Source organism: Bombus vancouverensis, chromosome 2, assembly GCF_051014615.1.
Source record: "Bombus vancouverensis nearcticus chromosome 2, iyBomVanc1_principal, whole genome shotgun sequence".
In the NCBI taxonomy this organism is placed as follows: domain Eukaryota; kingdom Metazoa; phylum Arthropoda; class Insecta; order Hymenoptera; family Apidae; genus Bombus; species Bombus vancouverensis.
In genome coordinates, this window is record NC_134912.1 from 19,185,540 (window position 1) to 19,201,684 (window position 16,145).

Sequence of the window (16,145 nt, forward strand, 5' to 3'; positions counted from 1 at the left end):
TTTAGCTCTGCACAATGTTTTATTTAATCACCTGTTCCTGAAATTTAATTGTCCCGCTTTAACGACGTGTTCGTATTAATTTCGCAAGGTCGCTTGAAATCCTGCACAGCCGTATTTCGATTTTACGAGTGCGCCTCGCGTGCTTTGTTTTTACGCCCCTTGTGCACCTTTCGACGGGAAACAAATTTGCTAGTGTGAATCACGACGCACGCGAACCGCGCGCACACCTATCAAGAAAATAAGCGAATGAGAACCGTAAATGCAGAGAACTATTTGTTGATTGCACGTTGCTACGTAACGGATCAATGAAATACGAAGACAAACAAGATTTTTCTTCGTTAGTTCACTTTTATCAAGATAAGTTAATAAAAACAAAGTAATAACTTTTATTAAAATTAAGAATTATTCCGTTAAGAAGCAAGCAACGAGATAATGGTAAATCATTGTCAATGTCGGAGAATAAACCGAGAATTATTATATTTGCCTCTCGTCGAAATGACACGAGGAATCGTATTGTTTACGCATCTCTGGTACAGTAACGTATGAAATATATATGCGTCTGACGTTAAAACGTTTATTCCACTTGATGAATCTTCTACCGTAATTTTTCGTTTTTTCCATACCTGCATCGACTTTTCCCTTCGAATACTGAAAAAATATTTTTATGAAATTTGTAACGTGACTCAGAATTTAATTTAAGTATACAAACATTATGAGTTTATCTATACTGAAACTTATCCACGCAAAAGCATATACATGTTCGCACATTGTTAACTTCGTATATTAAGAATATCAACGCTTGTGGCTTGTGCACAACGTGACATCAGTTGCACGTTTATTCTCGTAAGGTAAAAAGACATGCGCAGCCCCCGATATCTGGCGAGTAAATATGAATCAGCAGACGCGTAGATAATACGCAGCCAGCCATATTTTTGATAGTAATGAATACGTGCTGCATACCAGGAGCTGTCTGCTATACAACGCTCGAGAGGACCGACCAGGTTTTGTTTTAAATGTTTTCCCCGTTGGAATAACGCCAGCCTGTGTCGTGCTACACCCCCGCCGCATCCGACTCCCTGTTACTCCATCGAATCCTCGGAAAAACGACAATGCCACGCTAACTCTACCATCCCATCCTACCTCTAACCACACCACCCTCCCCCTTCTAAATCGTTCGACTCATTCCCAAACCCTCGCCTACCGACATCCGTGCTCGTATTCCACGCTGGCGGAACGCGCGTGAACGCCAGAAATTTGCAGCGCTACCCAAAAAACTGCGATAGTCATTGCTTTCGCGGGGATAAATCGCCCTGTTAACCGAAGTAAAAGTAGGGCGTACATATGGCGCGAAAAACTACTTTTCCATTCGATCCTTCTCTGTTAGGCTGCGCTCTGACGTTCTCGGCAACGCTTCGCTGAATTAGCGAAAGTCGGAATTATCGTAGGCAAGATGACCGAGTTTCGATCAAAATTCTTTTTATCTTCGGTAATATCTTTTGAACGTTTCTTAAGATACGGAAAGTCGGGAAATACGTGACCACGTATGCGATGGGTATTTGTTCGATTTTAAACAATAAAACGAGAAAAAAGGGTCGGATGTGTACAATTGTCGTTCGAGATATATCTTCTAAAGTTATAAACAGTTCTGTTACATTGGATAATTTATTTTGCGTCATTTCACAACGATGTCGGAAATTTATCCTACAAATGAGTTCGCCAGAAGCCAAGTCGATTGATTCTACGTTTTGTCCACTTCTCGATTTCATTGTCGAGAAACAAATACCTGAAGAAGGTGACATACACATAGGTAATAATAAATTCTAAAGTAAATTAAAGAAACGACGTTTGCAATATCATCGATTTTCTGTAGTTGTCGATTTATGGAATCGATCGATCAAATATCAAATGTCCCTCGTACATGTCGCGAGTCAAAACAACTTGTGACACCCTGTATCTGTATAGTTTCACGGAGATCTTCATGTTAACTCTTCACGATCGTATTTTAATGGAAGTTTTCTGTGATTTCGAGCATTTGCGTACAAACGGGAAACGAAACGTAATACCAGATTAATTAGAAGGGTAACTGGACGAGATCAGTTTTCAATGGAGATCGATGGGTTGAAATGATCTCGAAAAAGTTGCTGACACTAGTCACATTTCACGTTATCCACGAACCAGCGAGCATTCGTTCGAACGTGCCAGCGATATTTTACGACGACAAAATGACACGGTCGGATCTTCTTTCGCAACCATTGTCAAAAATACCATCGCACCTGGAATAGACTACAAATTTGTACGGTCGTTACATTCGCGAAAAATAAATCAATACGTTAATCTAAATATAACAAACCGGACGTATGAAAGCGAAAACTCGTGTTTTTGTCCGAACGGTTCACAGCGAAATGAATTGATGAGAGTTCGAATTGTCGGGCGTCGCAGGCTGAATGTATTACGGGAAAAAGTTTGCTCGATTGAACGGAACTATTTCCCGAACAAAAAGCGCATTACACGACGCATTTGTGTATAATGCTCGTGTACCACAATCGTTACCACTTAGAAGTTGGTGTTTCGTTCGAACGTTTTGAACTTCAGAATTCATTGAACTAAATTTCTATCCATTTATATCGTTTAATTAGTCAATGGTATCATTACGCTATCAATCTTTCAGAGAACGATACTTTGCGAACGAATTGTAAACGATTCCTTTCAAGGAAAATAAAAGAATACTCCTTTTAATTCATTTAACAAATCATTCGATAAATTTTAGATACAATAGTTATAATTTTGACAAATAATATATCCTACAGGTTTCGAAGCCCATAAATTTCAGATTTTAAACTTTCACGGTGATTAAATTTACGCATTTGTGGTTGTTCCGGTTTATTAACGCGTTGCGCTTTGTTCCGACAGGCAGATTTGAAAAATGTTTTTAACGCAGCGAATTGGAATGTTTGAAAGGAAACCCGAAAAGCTACAAATATGAAATCCATAAAGTTTAACACGTTCGATAAATTTCCTCCGAGTAAAATCTAAATCGAAAGAAGTCTTGCACTGACAATAGCGGACGCTGACTGTCGACTACGTGCTCAAGGTACTTAGGTACCTTTCATTCGAGAAAGCAAAGTTGTTTGGAACGCAGGAAACTCTCAAGCGGCAAGGACCGTCGAGAAATCTCCAAAGCGGATCAGCGGCAATGTTTATATTCATTTTAGCATCCATTAGTGACGGCATTAAAACTGAAGATCCGTTCTGACGCAAACTGCTTGCAAATAGTAATCAGACTTCAGTCGCTCTCTGTGCTACACGCGGGTTCTCCCGGTGAGATCTCACGGCAAAGAAGTGGTGGAAGAACATCGAACTCGCGGCAGAGGAATCCATTCAACTGGATTAAAAGGAAAAGAAATGAAAATCTACATCGAATGCTCGCGGATTGAAGCGAATCGAATCAACGCGAGACATTGATTTATCTGGAATTATCGGTCGATATATCGCAATTTAATACAATATTAAAACTGTCTAGAAACGTACATTGACTGTTTCAGACATTTATATCGATTACTGTAACTGCATGGGTTATTATTGCACGTTCCGAATGATATAGAAACGCTATATTTGTCTCAGAAGAAATATAATCTTGGTACTTGGCATATTTTATTCAACACATACGTAAACTTTCTTACTTACTTCAAAATTATCTTCCGACACGTGTCGGAAGTAGAAATTAATAAAATTTCCAATATACGTATCGTCATAAAGACAGTAAAATATTACGCGGAGACTTTGCAAAAATAACTTGTAACTTCTGCATATTTTATTTCCAATGAAATACGGAATTTCCACGTTGCACTGTTCGTTGATAAACTGGGTCGCTGATAATTCCAGCACGACCCCTGAGTTCTTTTCCTTGAATTTCTATTTCTATTCAAAGAGTTTCAAACGTTTGTTAGAACTGAATATTCTAGAATTTTTACAGATTTTTTGAAAGCCTAGAACAGAAAAAGAATTTGGTTTACAGCTGACCCAGTTTGTTTACGAAGTGTGAAAAAATACGTTTACCTGCCAACAGTTAAATTCCTTGAAACCGGCTCGGCTGCGATATTTAAAGGCAGTATTTTTTAAGCAACGAAGTGTACCGAGTAGCTAACGTTAAACGCAAACGCTTTATCAATCACAGCAATTATTTAAACGAGCGTTTACACGTAAACTCAGAAATCAACGCGTGCATCGAGCGGGCGCGGCTCATTAATTAAACGCAATGCGCCGCTGATTTGTAGTTAAGCGAATCAGTCAATTATCGCTTAACACATTCGCTCGTTTCGAGCGTTTCCCGTGAAATAAAAGGAACTTTGCTGTTTCATGATAATTGCGCGTCGTTTCACACCTTCTCGTGTCATGCTCAAATTATACTATCAAACAGAACTTCTCTGCCATCTACTGGTATAATTATTTTTTTACTTTTACAGGAAATATCTTGAATCGATTGCGATTGTTTCGTACTGTTTAAAGATATGTAAATGCCGATTGTTTCTGTAATGTCTTCAATTTTTATTCATCTCTACGCAATCGACACGAGTATATAAATACATATAATATATTCTTTCGTAAATATCGTTGAATATTCGTAATTATTATACCGTTTTATACGACGAGTTATCTACGTATATTGCTTCCCACGTGTATTAGGGCGAATTGCATTTTCCTCGGATTGTGAACGTGTTAATTGCAAATTAACTTCTCACACCCATAATATCAAGCGAAGCTCGCGCCAAAGATAATGATCAAAGTGTAACAAAGGAAAGAGGGGATGGCTGCGCGTCCAATCCCGGTTCACAAAGGATAATGCAAGGATGAACGCAAACGAACAGGCTTGAACACCCACACTTTCGACCGTGTGGAAACCGCGAGAGTAAACCGGACTATCGAGTAACGGGGAAATAGACGAGGTAAGACGAAAGGGAGTCTGGAATAAGAGTGGTTAAAGGACTCGGGGAACAAGGATAAAATAGAAGGCGAGAAGAAGATGGGTGGACGAAGTATCTCGCGCACGACTTGAAGATAAGACGAGCGTCTTTCACGGTTCGTCGCATCTCAACAAACTCAGTATGCGACCGGAGCGAAACAGAAAGGTCGAAGGAGAGGATATTTGCCTTAACATCTCCATCACTTTGCCAGGCTTTCTTTTTCTTTTATTTCGCTCTCGAGCCAGTAAAATAACACCGGCTGCCGGAATTGCGCGGAAAAAGTGCTCATTTGCAGATCCCACGCCTCCGGACCAGACCGACCGCCATATCATCTCCCTCTTTGTATGAATATCGTTAAACTTTTCGTCCCGAAATGCAAAGACCGACCGCCATAAGCTGGAATCACCGACAAAGGAACCCTTAATAAGGGGTCACCTTTCCTCTGTTCCCTGTTCTACTACCTTGTCACAACGAGAGACGTAGCCATTAGACGCTGCCAGATTCTTGCTCGATCAAACAAATACCACCTACTTCTGATCTTCTATCTTTTATCTTTTCATTGTTGTACCTCGTGATTGTTATTTCTTGTATACTTATTTACAATTTTATTACAATACGAATACTTAGACGTATAAGGTGGACAATTAGATAATTCTATTAAAGGGGAAAGATACATATGTCATTCTATGCGTTAATGGAACTTGACGAGTGTTCCTAAGTTAATTTATTTCACCTAACTGACACCGACACACACCGCGAAATTCTACAAAGTACGACTTATCGACATTCTAATTTAGCCGCGCGAACTTCGAAGGGCAAGGGTAAAGATTGGAAAGGCGAGTCCCTAGAGTTTGATATTTCTTCAAGGTCGTTACGAAGAGTTTCCGCAAAGACAAATGAACCGGAATCCCCCTGATTTTACACGACCACGGGACTTTAGCGAGAGGATTTCCTTCGATGCTTCAACGTACCTGTTCGTCGTCCCTTTCGCCGCACACGGTTCTCGCAATTACTGCGATTAAATCGAGTTAACCAATTACATCGCTCTTTCCAGCCTGGATCGAAAATCTTGCAAACTTTGTACGAATCTTGTCTCGTCAAGTTCTTTCATAGTGCGAGTTATTTCATTGATCGATGTTTACATATTGAAACGATATTAAGCGACGATAAATTGTGATGTAAGTTTAATATTAAGAGAGAAGCATTTCCTTTCGTTTAAATATGAAATTCTAGTAGAAGGGTCGCTCGATAGAATGCTGGAACAGGATAATAATTGATGAAATCGTGTACACTACGTTATAACGCGTGATAAATGTTCTTCAATATTAATACAGAATACTAATTGCGATAATAATGGCATTAAACGCATGTTAAAGCGAGGGCAGCATGTGTAATTATCAAATTTCCTCGTGCTTTCGTAACGATGTGGAATAATTGTATTCGAAAGTATCTAATACAAACGTTCGAAGCGATAAAGAGTATTTAAATTGGATCGTTTAAAATTAACGATAAATTGTAAATAATAAATTATTCAAAATACGAAAGGAACAATTTACAGTGCTCGTTAAGCACTGTGTAACATAATATTTCAACATACAATGATACGTTCACATGTCCCGAAAATTATTATTCACATCAGTTTACATGAAACTTATTACGACGTAATAATACAAAATTATATTCAACAACAGCGTATATACTATATCTTCCTCTTGTTTAGTCCTCTCCCGTTTCATTCAAAAAATTCATATCTCTTTGTATAAATAAAATTTTCTTTACTAGCATATTACGTTCAACAGCAAATTAAATCTAACTTATTAATGCTATTCTTCTCGCCTATAATCTACCTAGACGCAAAATAACGTTAATATAATGGTCGAAGCGTACAAACAACAAAAGCAACAAGCGGACGCTTCGTGCATCCTCTAACGAGCAGACGATTAAAACGAAAATCCACGTGACCGCAAACGCTAACGTTATAATCCATTCAATGTCCGCGTACGCTTATTAGGGGTGCACGGGGTTGCAGTTTTGCAACGTGGCAGTTATAAACGCATGAACGTTCGCCATATTCAAGGAAGCAGAGCTGCGAGAGACAGGTATACGAGGACGTATCCGACAAATTATCGCGTTTCGTTGCACGAGACCGCGCACGGCCGCTCGTATTTATACGCGAAGAATAGGCAAACTGAATTGACAAGAAACAGAATCGACGTCGAATCGGACGGAACAGACGTCGGCGGAAATAATGACTCAAAGGCTCTGTTCTTGGCTTCTCACCAGCCGTTTCTATTGAGAGGGATCAGCTCGTCTGAAGCGTAATTACGTCGGAGAACGTCTCCAGAAGCCAGAGAGAGATTATCAACGTAACATGAAAGCAGACAAAAGCGTGTCGATTTTGTCGAGAATTAACCCGGTTAGGATATACGTATTCTGGCTTAAGGGAATGTCGATGTGGAGCAGAGACTCGTCGGCTCGATCAGCTAGTCTGGTATGAGCAGAATTACACGGATGATCAAGTGGTACGTGTATGCGACGACACTTGATATACTTGATTAATTATGGTTGGTATAACGGATGTTAAACTTGCCATTTGTACTGGCAAGGAATACCATGCGATTGATGATATATTATGTATAAATATAGTGGAAATATTATAAAACTGTCGATTTTGTGATCTTCAGTCTGGGAAATAGTATCTATAAAATTATGTACAACAGTAGGTGTTATCAAGATTAACATCTCGCGTGTTAACTGTCTTAAATACATTTTCATAAAGTTGATTTAAGGAGTAAAACTAGAATAGCAACTGTTATTTCTTTCAAGTAAAATAATAGTTGAGGAGACCTCGATTTTGTTTGACACGAGCCAGGTAAACTAACAGATTCGCATGGATAAGATTTTTCAAATTATTCATTTGACTACCGATAATAAGTAGAAATAAAGAAATTTTAAAGGATATTTCAAATCGGATGACTGTCAATTTCACGCTGTCTATGAGATTTCAAGTTACTTACAATTTAGATTGCTTGAATTCAGAAAAATCGACCGATCCGAACGAAGCGTAAATCTCGAACTTGCTTATACACTCGTTAAATAATCCGTAACGATTAAGTAACAGCTGCTAAATAAAAGCAGTTGTATGGATATTCCAATCCACGAACGTCGCAGTCTGGATTTATTCGAGAGTTATTATCGGTACTGGTTTCAAAATCGCTGTAACAATCAAACTGTCGTTTCGGACGTTCGCAGTCCGCGCGGAAGGACCCGTGACGTTTGAAAAGAGTCGAGAACGATACGAGTTCACGTTGACAGGGACTACGCCGCAAATTTTCCACGCTGCAACAGGTATTTGGGTGCTGTTTGCACGCGACCGTCCGCGGGTAAAGTTATACCCGTTGTCTAAGCATTTAGGCAATTCTTCGACCAGGCGAAACTTTTTTTAACCGTTCTGTCACGGACATTCGTCGAGAACAATTGAAACGAACGAACGTGGGAATATTTGTTACTCGTTGTTTGTTACTTGTCGTCGGGAAAATCTGAAAACGAGAACGTGTACGCGTTTCGATTTAACAGAGGGAAGAAACCAGAGGAATTCAACGAAACTACACGCGTCGCACGCTAAAGTCGTATCGAAGACGAAAACGGTCTCTTTGAATCTAAAATGCGGGAGTAACTGGAAAAGGTACGTGACACTCCGTACAATATGTATCGAATGGTTTCGTTTCCCTGCGGAGAATACGGAAGTGGTGAACGCGAAATTCAGGACACGATCTCCTTCATAGTTCCGATCTCCGGAGACGCCGCCACATTAAACTTACATAATTTGCTTGCGTTATGTTTTCCAGAATTCACCGTCAAATCAAACATGAGAACACCACGAACATGGGAATGCCCTCCAATGGAGCGAGTAAAATGGATTCTTCCGTGGAACATGGACGGTGAGTTAGCAAAACTTTTGTTACGCTTTTAAAGCGAAATTGATGTTCATATTTTACTATCGATCGACTCTATACTCTATATTCAACGAGACAAGCTCGATTTCCACTAATATTTAGAAGATTTATAATTTTTGTGTAATTTGTAAATCGTACAATTTGCTCGTAATATAATAGTACGCTACGTTTAAACAATTTCGCAATGTTTTACGATCTGTTGTGAACATAAAACCATGGAGATAGAAATTGTTTTACTATTTTTGATTCAAACGAAGCAAATGAAAATACTCGAATTTACCATCAAGAATATCGTCATTGTATTTAGTATCTTGAAATAATTTCTGTATTTTAATACAATTTTTAATCGACAAATTTCATAATCTCTTAATCGTTCGAAACCCAGCCAAAGTTAGTCTAGTTTGGTATACGGTGCTTCCAATGTCTACTGATATTCCTGAACTGAAACTGGTGGATAAAGGGAAAGAGAATCCTCGTGAAATTTTAGTAACCCTATAAAAGCGAATGTGTCCTCGCAAATCCGTATGCTCTTGGTCCCCTTCGATTCTTCGGGGCCTCAGATTTATCAAAGAACTTGTACGGTTCGATCCTTAGCCACCCTCGTAGTGTCTTTCTTAACGACGGTGCGATAGAATCAAAGCGTCCCGATCATCCGTTTTATTCCGGAATTCACTTGGCCGAATCACTTCGCAAATTTTCCCACTTCACCGAGCCGAGCGAAAACTCTGCTCGCAGCGATTCTCGCCGCTTCTTATCGACTATTCTTTCTTAAACCAATTTAATTCCCATCCCATTTTCGTTCCGATGCGATATAAAGCATTTGGTACGATATAAAATTCTGATAATTCCGATCTATTACGAATACTTATAACGGAGTACGAATGAGTGGTTGAGGACGATAAATCGATCAATTCTGGCAATATGGATTCGCAAAAGAAAGTAAAAGGCAATATTTTGTTTCAATTATATTCGGTTATTAAATTTTACGAGTCAATAATTCGGCAATTTCGATATTGAATACGTAAATTATACAGAGAGCGATTCCTTTAGAAAAAGGATTTTGTAAATTTAAAATTATTTTTATCAATGTGATGAAACGATCGCGGAAATCTCGATTGACGTAACGTAACGATAAAGTCGCTGACAGACTGCGCATGTTTACGCGGATTTATATTTTTATTAACGCAACTAATAGTATTTAAATGAAGATCTGTCTCGCACGCTGCACGTAACCTATAACAAGTGCTTCACTTTGTATCTATGGTATATTTTTACATACTGCATTCCGCGTTTTACATATTTTTACATACATTTGAATTTTCCATAAACGTTCATATTCTTTTCATAGAAATCTATCGTTTGGCAAAGAAAGTAAGAAAGAATAACGTATAATATCGCAGACAATTCTATTCTATTCGTCTTTCTCTACGTTTAATCAACGAAGTATTCCGGAAGAAAAGGATGAAATTAAATTTTGCAGCTAAGGCCGCAAATAATCGTTAAACGATATAAGTCGAAACTTGGACGAGAAATACGTTGAAACTTTATCCAACCGTTACTATCACAGATGTCGGAGAAGAAAAGATAGTCGTGCAAAGTTCAACGTGTGGACATCTTCGAATAGAAGCGGATAAAGCTGATCCAAGCAGGCAGAGCTTCGCGTAGGAGATCAGAAATCGGCTTAAACCTCGATATTCCAGCGCGTTTCGATGAAAAGTGCAAAGCGTAGTACGTGCTGTGCGAGAGAGGGTACCTAAGAATCCTAAAAGGATCCGAAGATCTCCAGGAATTCGGATACATTTTCGTATATGTCTCTTGAAGCCTCGGGTAGAAATTCCCTTAATGTGTCGGTTCTTACGGAAATTCTTTCTAAACGATTTTACCTACAGTCCCTAGCCATCCAATCGAAGGATCACACGGAGAAATTTCCCTATTTTTGACTACCATATATTGTATACATACGTAGCACGTTGACCTAACGAAGAAACTTGATACATTTTTTCTCGATAAAGATTCTAAGAATTTCGAAATTGAGTCAAATAATAGAATCGAATCAAACGCTAGAACGATACCAGTACATGAAAACAAATTCCTTTCATATACGCAATCATCGACTAACAATTTGATAATTATAACTATTTTTTCGCATTTGTAAGAAATTGAAATTATTTAAATTACAAAAATATATAGATTACATAGAAAGATATATGTATGTATTAAATATTTTGAAAGTATTCACAGCAGTGCCTTGAGCGAATCAAGATAAATTAAAATATTATTAGTGAATTAACTCTCTGTCATATTTCTTCACTCGTATTAATAGAAATGTGAAATAATCACATAAACGTCTACAGTATATCAATAACTGTACGCAATTAAATATTCCTCTCTCTTTATCTCTGTTTCTCCAAAAAGCATTCTAATTTCAAGTCACCCAATCGGTTTCAACGTACAAGAAATTCGATCGGCAATGCAAAGCATCCCGAAAGCGAAGCTAAAGAACAATCTTCGCCGAAGCAAAAGAAGAATTTAGTTTGAATCTGAGGCAGCATATCAATTTTCGTTCTGCCAGTGATCTTTGACTCTGTGATCAAAACGATCGCCCCATCTTCCACGAAGATATTTTAGCAGGCGATGCTATGGTCGAGTTAGAGGATTTTGGAACGTGACCCGATTTCTGACCCTCTAGTCTAGGGATGTAATCATCGTTTGATGCCCGGGGGACGAGAACGAAGGAAGACAACAAAGAAGGGAAAGGATTATGGACAGAATGGACGAAGAACCGTGGTCGAGAATGAGATTTAGTCGGAGTCCGGGAATGCAGGGCAACAATCACGGACGATTGAATCGGCCGCACGAGAGATATCGATTGGCAGGACCAGCCGATACCATCTTGTTTCGAACAGCGCCGACGAAAAAGGAAGCACAGGCCGTTTGTAATTCGTTGTAATTGGTTCTTTCGCTTCGGTTGACTCCAGTTCTTTGCGAGTCTTCGGATTTAAGAGCCCCGCTTGCGACGACGATGCTATTGTCCTCGAGTTTTAATCCCCGATCCGTTAGATTCCAAGGAATTTCGAATAATTGGATGAAATTAACTTTACAGAGAAATCGATTAGCGATCGTTTAACAAAATCTCGAGATTGACAAGCGTGTCTAAAAGATACGAAAGAAGTTCCAAACGAGTATTTGTAATTTCTTGGTGTAATATCGAACGTTTTTGTTGCATAGTTGGGATTAGGTTGGGGTTAGGTTTGTGGGGTTAGGGAACTGTTTTTTTTTTTTTTTTTAATAAATTTTATATCGTAAATACGATCGTAAAACTTAATCGCAATGATTTATGGCACGTAATATGGTTATAGTTCTCTGGTTACAAGCAATATTTTGTAGCAATACTTTGAAGTGTATTGACCCACCACAACGATATTTCGCTTCAAACGACTGCTTTTGATAATTTTGTTTGACTAAATCACGTTGTTGAATTCCGATATTACGTTAGTAGAAAATACAGGTAGAATAATGAACGCCGTTGATTGGTCGATCAAATAGAATTCTAGAATCAAATAAATTACATTGAATTCGGTACCGAGAGACATTTAAAGGACGGGAGGAAATAAAATGAGCAAGAACCGCTAACTAATTTACCAAAGCAGCCAATATGTATCACAATCCGTATATCCGGCTTGTGTGTACAATAATTGTATGTGTTCTCGATTCACGCGTACTCGTATTTACAACGTTGTAATACAAAACCAGGATGTACTATCTTTAGTAACAGCCAAGTCTTGTACACTACGTATAATCCACTACTAATATACTTTGTAATGTCATATCGTAGTACCTTTATAGCACCATATCATAGCTTTACACACCGGAAGATATATCCATACACGCATTCTCCCAAATATACTGCTTTACATTTGCATACGTCAGACACAGATCCGCCTCTCTCACATTTTACAAAGAATTTTGGCACCATTCTCTGTTATCTTATGCTCCACCGTTTAAAATGCTTATCCTCCAGAGGAAGACCACACAGAGAAAACGTAATAGCTCTATTTTTGTTGACTTTTCAACTTGTATGCCATTTAGCTAAGTCTTCGTACGATGAAATAATATTCGATTAAACTTCTTCTCCCCTTAAAATGGTAGTGTTTATTTAAAAATAGTGGTCCACGGAAAATTTAAAAACAGTGGTACGTGTCCATAGAGAAAGAATAGAAGAGAAATTCTTAAGATACTGCTTTAATAATATATATTGATATTTACAACTTGTTTCACTTGTTATCTTCAATTGCTATTATTTAAGTAAAAAATTACAGCCGGAGAATTCAAGAATTCCCGGAACGAGACAAAGGGGCGGAATGAGAAGGGAATTGAAGATCGAGGCAAAGAAAACAGGAGAACGAGGCAGAAGGAAGTTTCTCGTCTGTGTGGCAATGGGCGAGAGACGCACGAATGTATTTGGGAGTTTACGAACTTAGAGAAGGGTTTTACTTATGTATTAGTTCATCACAGAAACGACTATTGCCGAGACGGATCCAGCTGCGCCCTTTTTACACCAACCTTTCTTTCCCTTGCTCTTTTCCACTCTGTTGTTTTAAGTATTTATGAAAAACATTAAAGCCCTGAAACATAGGCTCGAATACGAACGTTGACGAAAATGTCGACGATAATATATCGAATGAGTTCACGCTGGGATATACCCAATGGATATTACAGTAGAACTCCATTTATCCGATCTTGTCAGGGGACAAACAATTTATATACAATAATTGGAGTTTCTGTAACAGAAACGTACCATTTTTCGTTTACATAATACGAGCTCGCGTTCAGATAAGTGAATTGAAGCAGCAAAAGTGCAGTTAATCAGGCATTAACTAAAATTTCGTTCAAATAAATACAGTTCTACCATACTCGATTCTGAAAGTTAATTTGCGCCACATCATTGTTTTCTCTGTTTATCGATAACTCAGCGTGTGTATGTAAAATTCTTCATACGTGAACGAATTTGAAAGAAACACTTTATACGATCATACAGCAGGTATTTACAAAACAGCAGAGTTTAAATGAAACGTGTTTAACATGGGTTTCGAGATGAATTACGAGCTCGTATTTCCAACGTGAAGGAAACCGTACAAGATAATTAAGTACATGTAATTGCTCTGGAAAATGATGTAGATTTCCCGTGCGTTATACAAGTTTCAAAGCTTTTCATTGCAATTACGCAAGAAAGCACGCCTCGAGCACGTGAAACGTGTAAATTTCATAGACGTTATTCCAATCTTCCAGTTCTAATCTTCTAATTTTGAATATCTCACAAAACGTGCCTTCTGTTTTTCATCTCACTATGACTTTCATGTTCATGTGAGGTGATACTAATTAACAAAACGATCGCCAGAAATAAAATACACACGCTACTAAATTACGCTTACTAAATTATTAATAAATAACGGCTATTCTCGCAGTTTACAAATATTCCGTTGACTATTCCAACGTAATTTTCATCGCGTAAGCATCAAACGCGTGTTTTCATGCAGAGCAGAGGTGAAAAAAGCCGTATGCGGGAAGAGTGACAATTGCGAGGAATTCCTGGGACGTTAAGGCGTCGCGTCGGTGGCAAAGCTCGTAAACGAGCGACGAGATAATAGATTAGATTGCTGGCGATGCGTTTAACGCGAAGTCCGGTCACGTTGGCGTTAAACGTATAGCGAATGCCATTTTATGCACGCGGCTATGCAACGAACGAACTCGACGAACGTTCTAGAAAATCGTGAGCAGTGCCGGTCGTCGAAACTCTTAAAGGTTCATCTTCAAATATTTAATGAAGGCTCGCACGGGCCTATTACATTTTTAACTCTCGCCGCCCACTCCAAACTCGTATCCGTGACGAGAAGGATTTATAAGCTTCTCAACGACGAATAAGACAAAAAAATGTAAAAGCTGGAAGGGAGAAATGGAAATTTCCGAACAACCGCATAATTAGGTGGGAAAGATAAATTCGAAGACGTCTAACAGTGCGTACTCGAGTCGACACTGTCCAGATGTTAACTTAATAATACGTCGTTTGGGATCAAATTTTTTTTGCGTCACCAGCTCCTTTTTTTTTTCTTTCACCGTAACACCCTTTCCGTGTACCGAGATTTTTTTCATTTTATAACGGATTCGCCTATCCACGCTGTCCTGTGACCTTTCTTTGTGCCACATACGTATCAATTTTTCGCTCTCTTTCTCTTTCTTTGACGATATGAATTTACATTACCGATTATAATAATCCGGATAGTTTAATCAAATTCTAGTAACAATATAATACAAATTTGTAACATCGCGTACAAATTAATGGCGGATTGAGATAGTTTTCATGTGAAATTAATTGACAGTATATTACATTTTTTAAATGAAAAGCAAAATTTGAGAGACGTGACTTATATTTTTCATTTTTGTATTAAAAATGAATCGATGTTTGAATATTTTTGACTTATGCACGTATTCAGATTTAGCTATTAGCATTTTCGTTTTTATATTCATAGTGGGCGATAGCCTATCGCCACGTGCTATAAAAAATGATGCGTCATATCGGCCTAGAATCTGATAGAAAGCAATCCAGTGAGTAACAGTCGAAAAGTTTTTATTTCGTTCTAACATCTTTACTACGTACGAAGAAATTGAAGTTTATAATATTTCCAGTAGCATTTCCGTCTGCTGGTTAAATCTGCATATTTCACGGGTAAAATTCTCGAATGCTGTTAGGGCGGTTTCACGATCGAAGTTCCGTGGCAAAAGGAAAGCCGGACCAGGGAAAAGGGGAGAGTAGAAAACGCTGTTAGCCTGTGTTCCCTGCACGAGAAAACGTAATTTCACGTATTAACCGCCAACAAGGTTGTTCCTCTCAACTATCTAACCAGCTGCAGATATACCCGCGTAAAGACAGAAAGAAGTTCCAAGCCACGGACTTTTACACGCTTCGTTATGATTTCAACTCGAAGAACCAGCACCGAGACCGCTTTATTTTCTTAAGTCTTCGCGTCGCTTTCATTCCCTGTTTTTACCGCATAAAGCACAAGATTCAACGGAATGAAAAGATATACAGCAAGTCCCGACCATGCTCCAAACCATCTTTTATTTTCAATATTTACCTCCGTTTTGCCGGCAAATAAACATTTCAGTTTCAACGCGTACTAAATTTCATTCCTGTACAAAATATATAATTGTTTCGCCGTACTCCTTATAG

At 38.5% G+C, this 16,145-nt stretch overlaps 1 long non-coding RNA gene across 4 annotated transcripts in view; it reads left to right on the top strand.

The window, feature by feature from the left end:
- Positions 1 to 13,772, top strand: part of LOC143305155 (uncharacterized) — a 65,880-nt gene extending 52,108 nt beyond the window's left edge. For 3 of the 4 annotated variants that reach the window (XR_013061876.1, XR_013061877.1, XR_013061874.1), the window contains 2 exons: positions 8,810 to 8,902; positions 11,333 to 11,929. This is a non-coding gene — a long non-coding RNA (uncharacterized LOC143305155). Of the gene's footprint in view, positions 1 to 8,809; positions 8,903 to 11,332; positions 11,930 to 13,236 lie in introns of those variants that run through there. The other variant, XR_013061875.1, reaches the window with a different exon arrangement.
- The last annotated feature ends 2,373 nt before the right edge of the window (positions 13,773 to 16,145 follow it).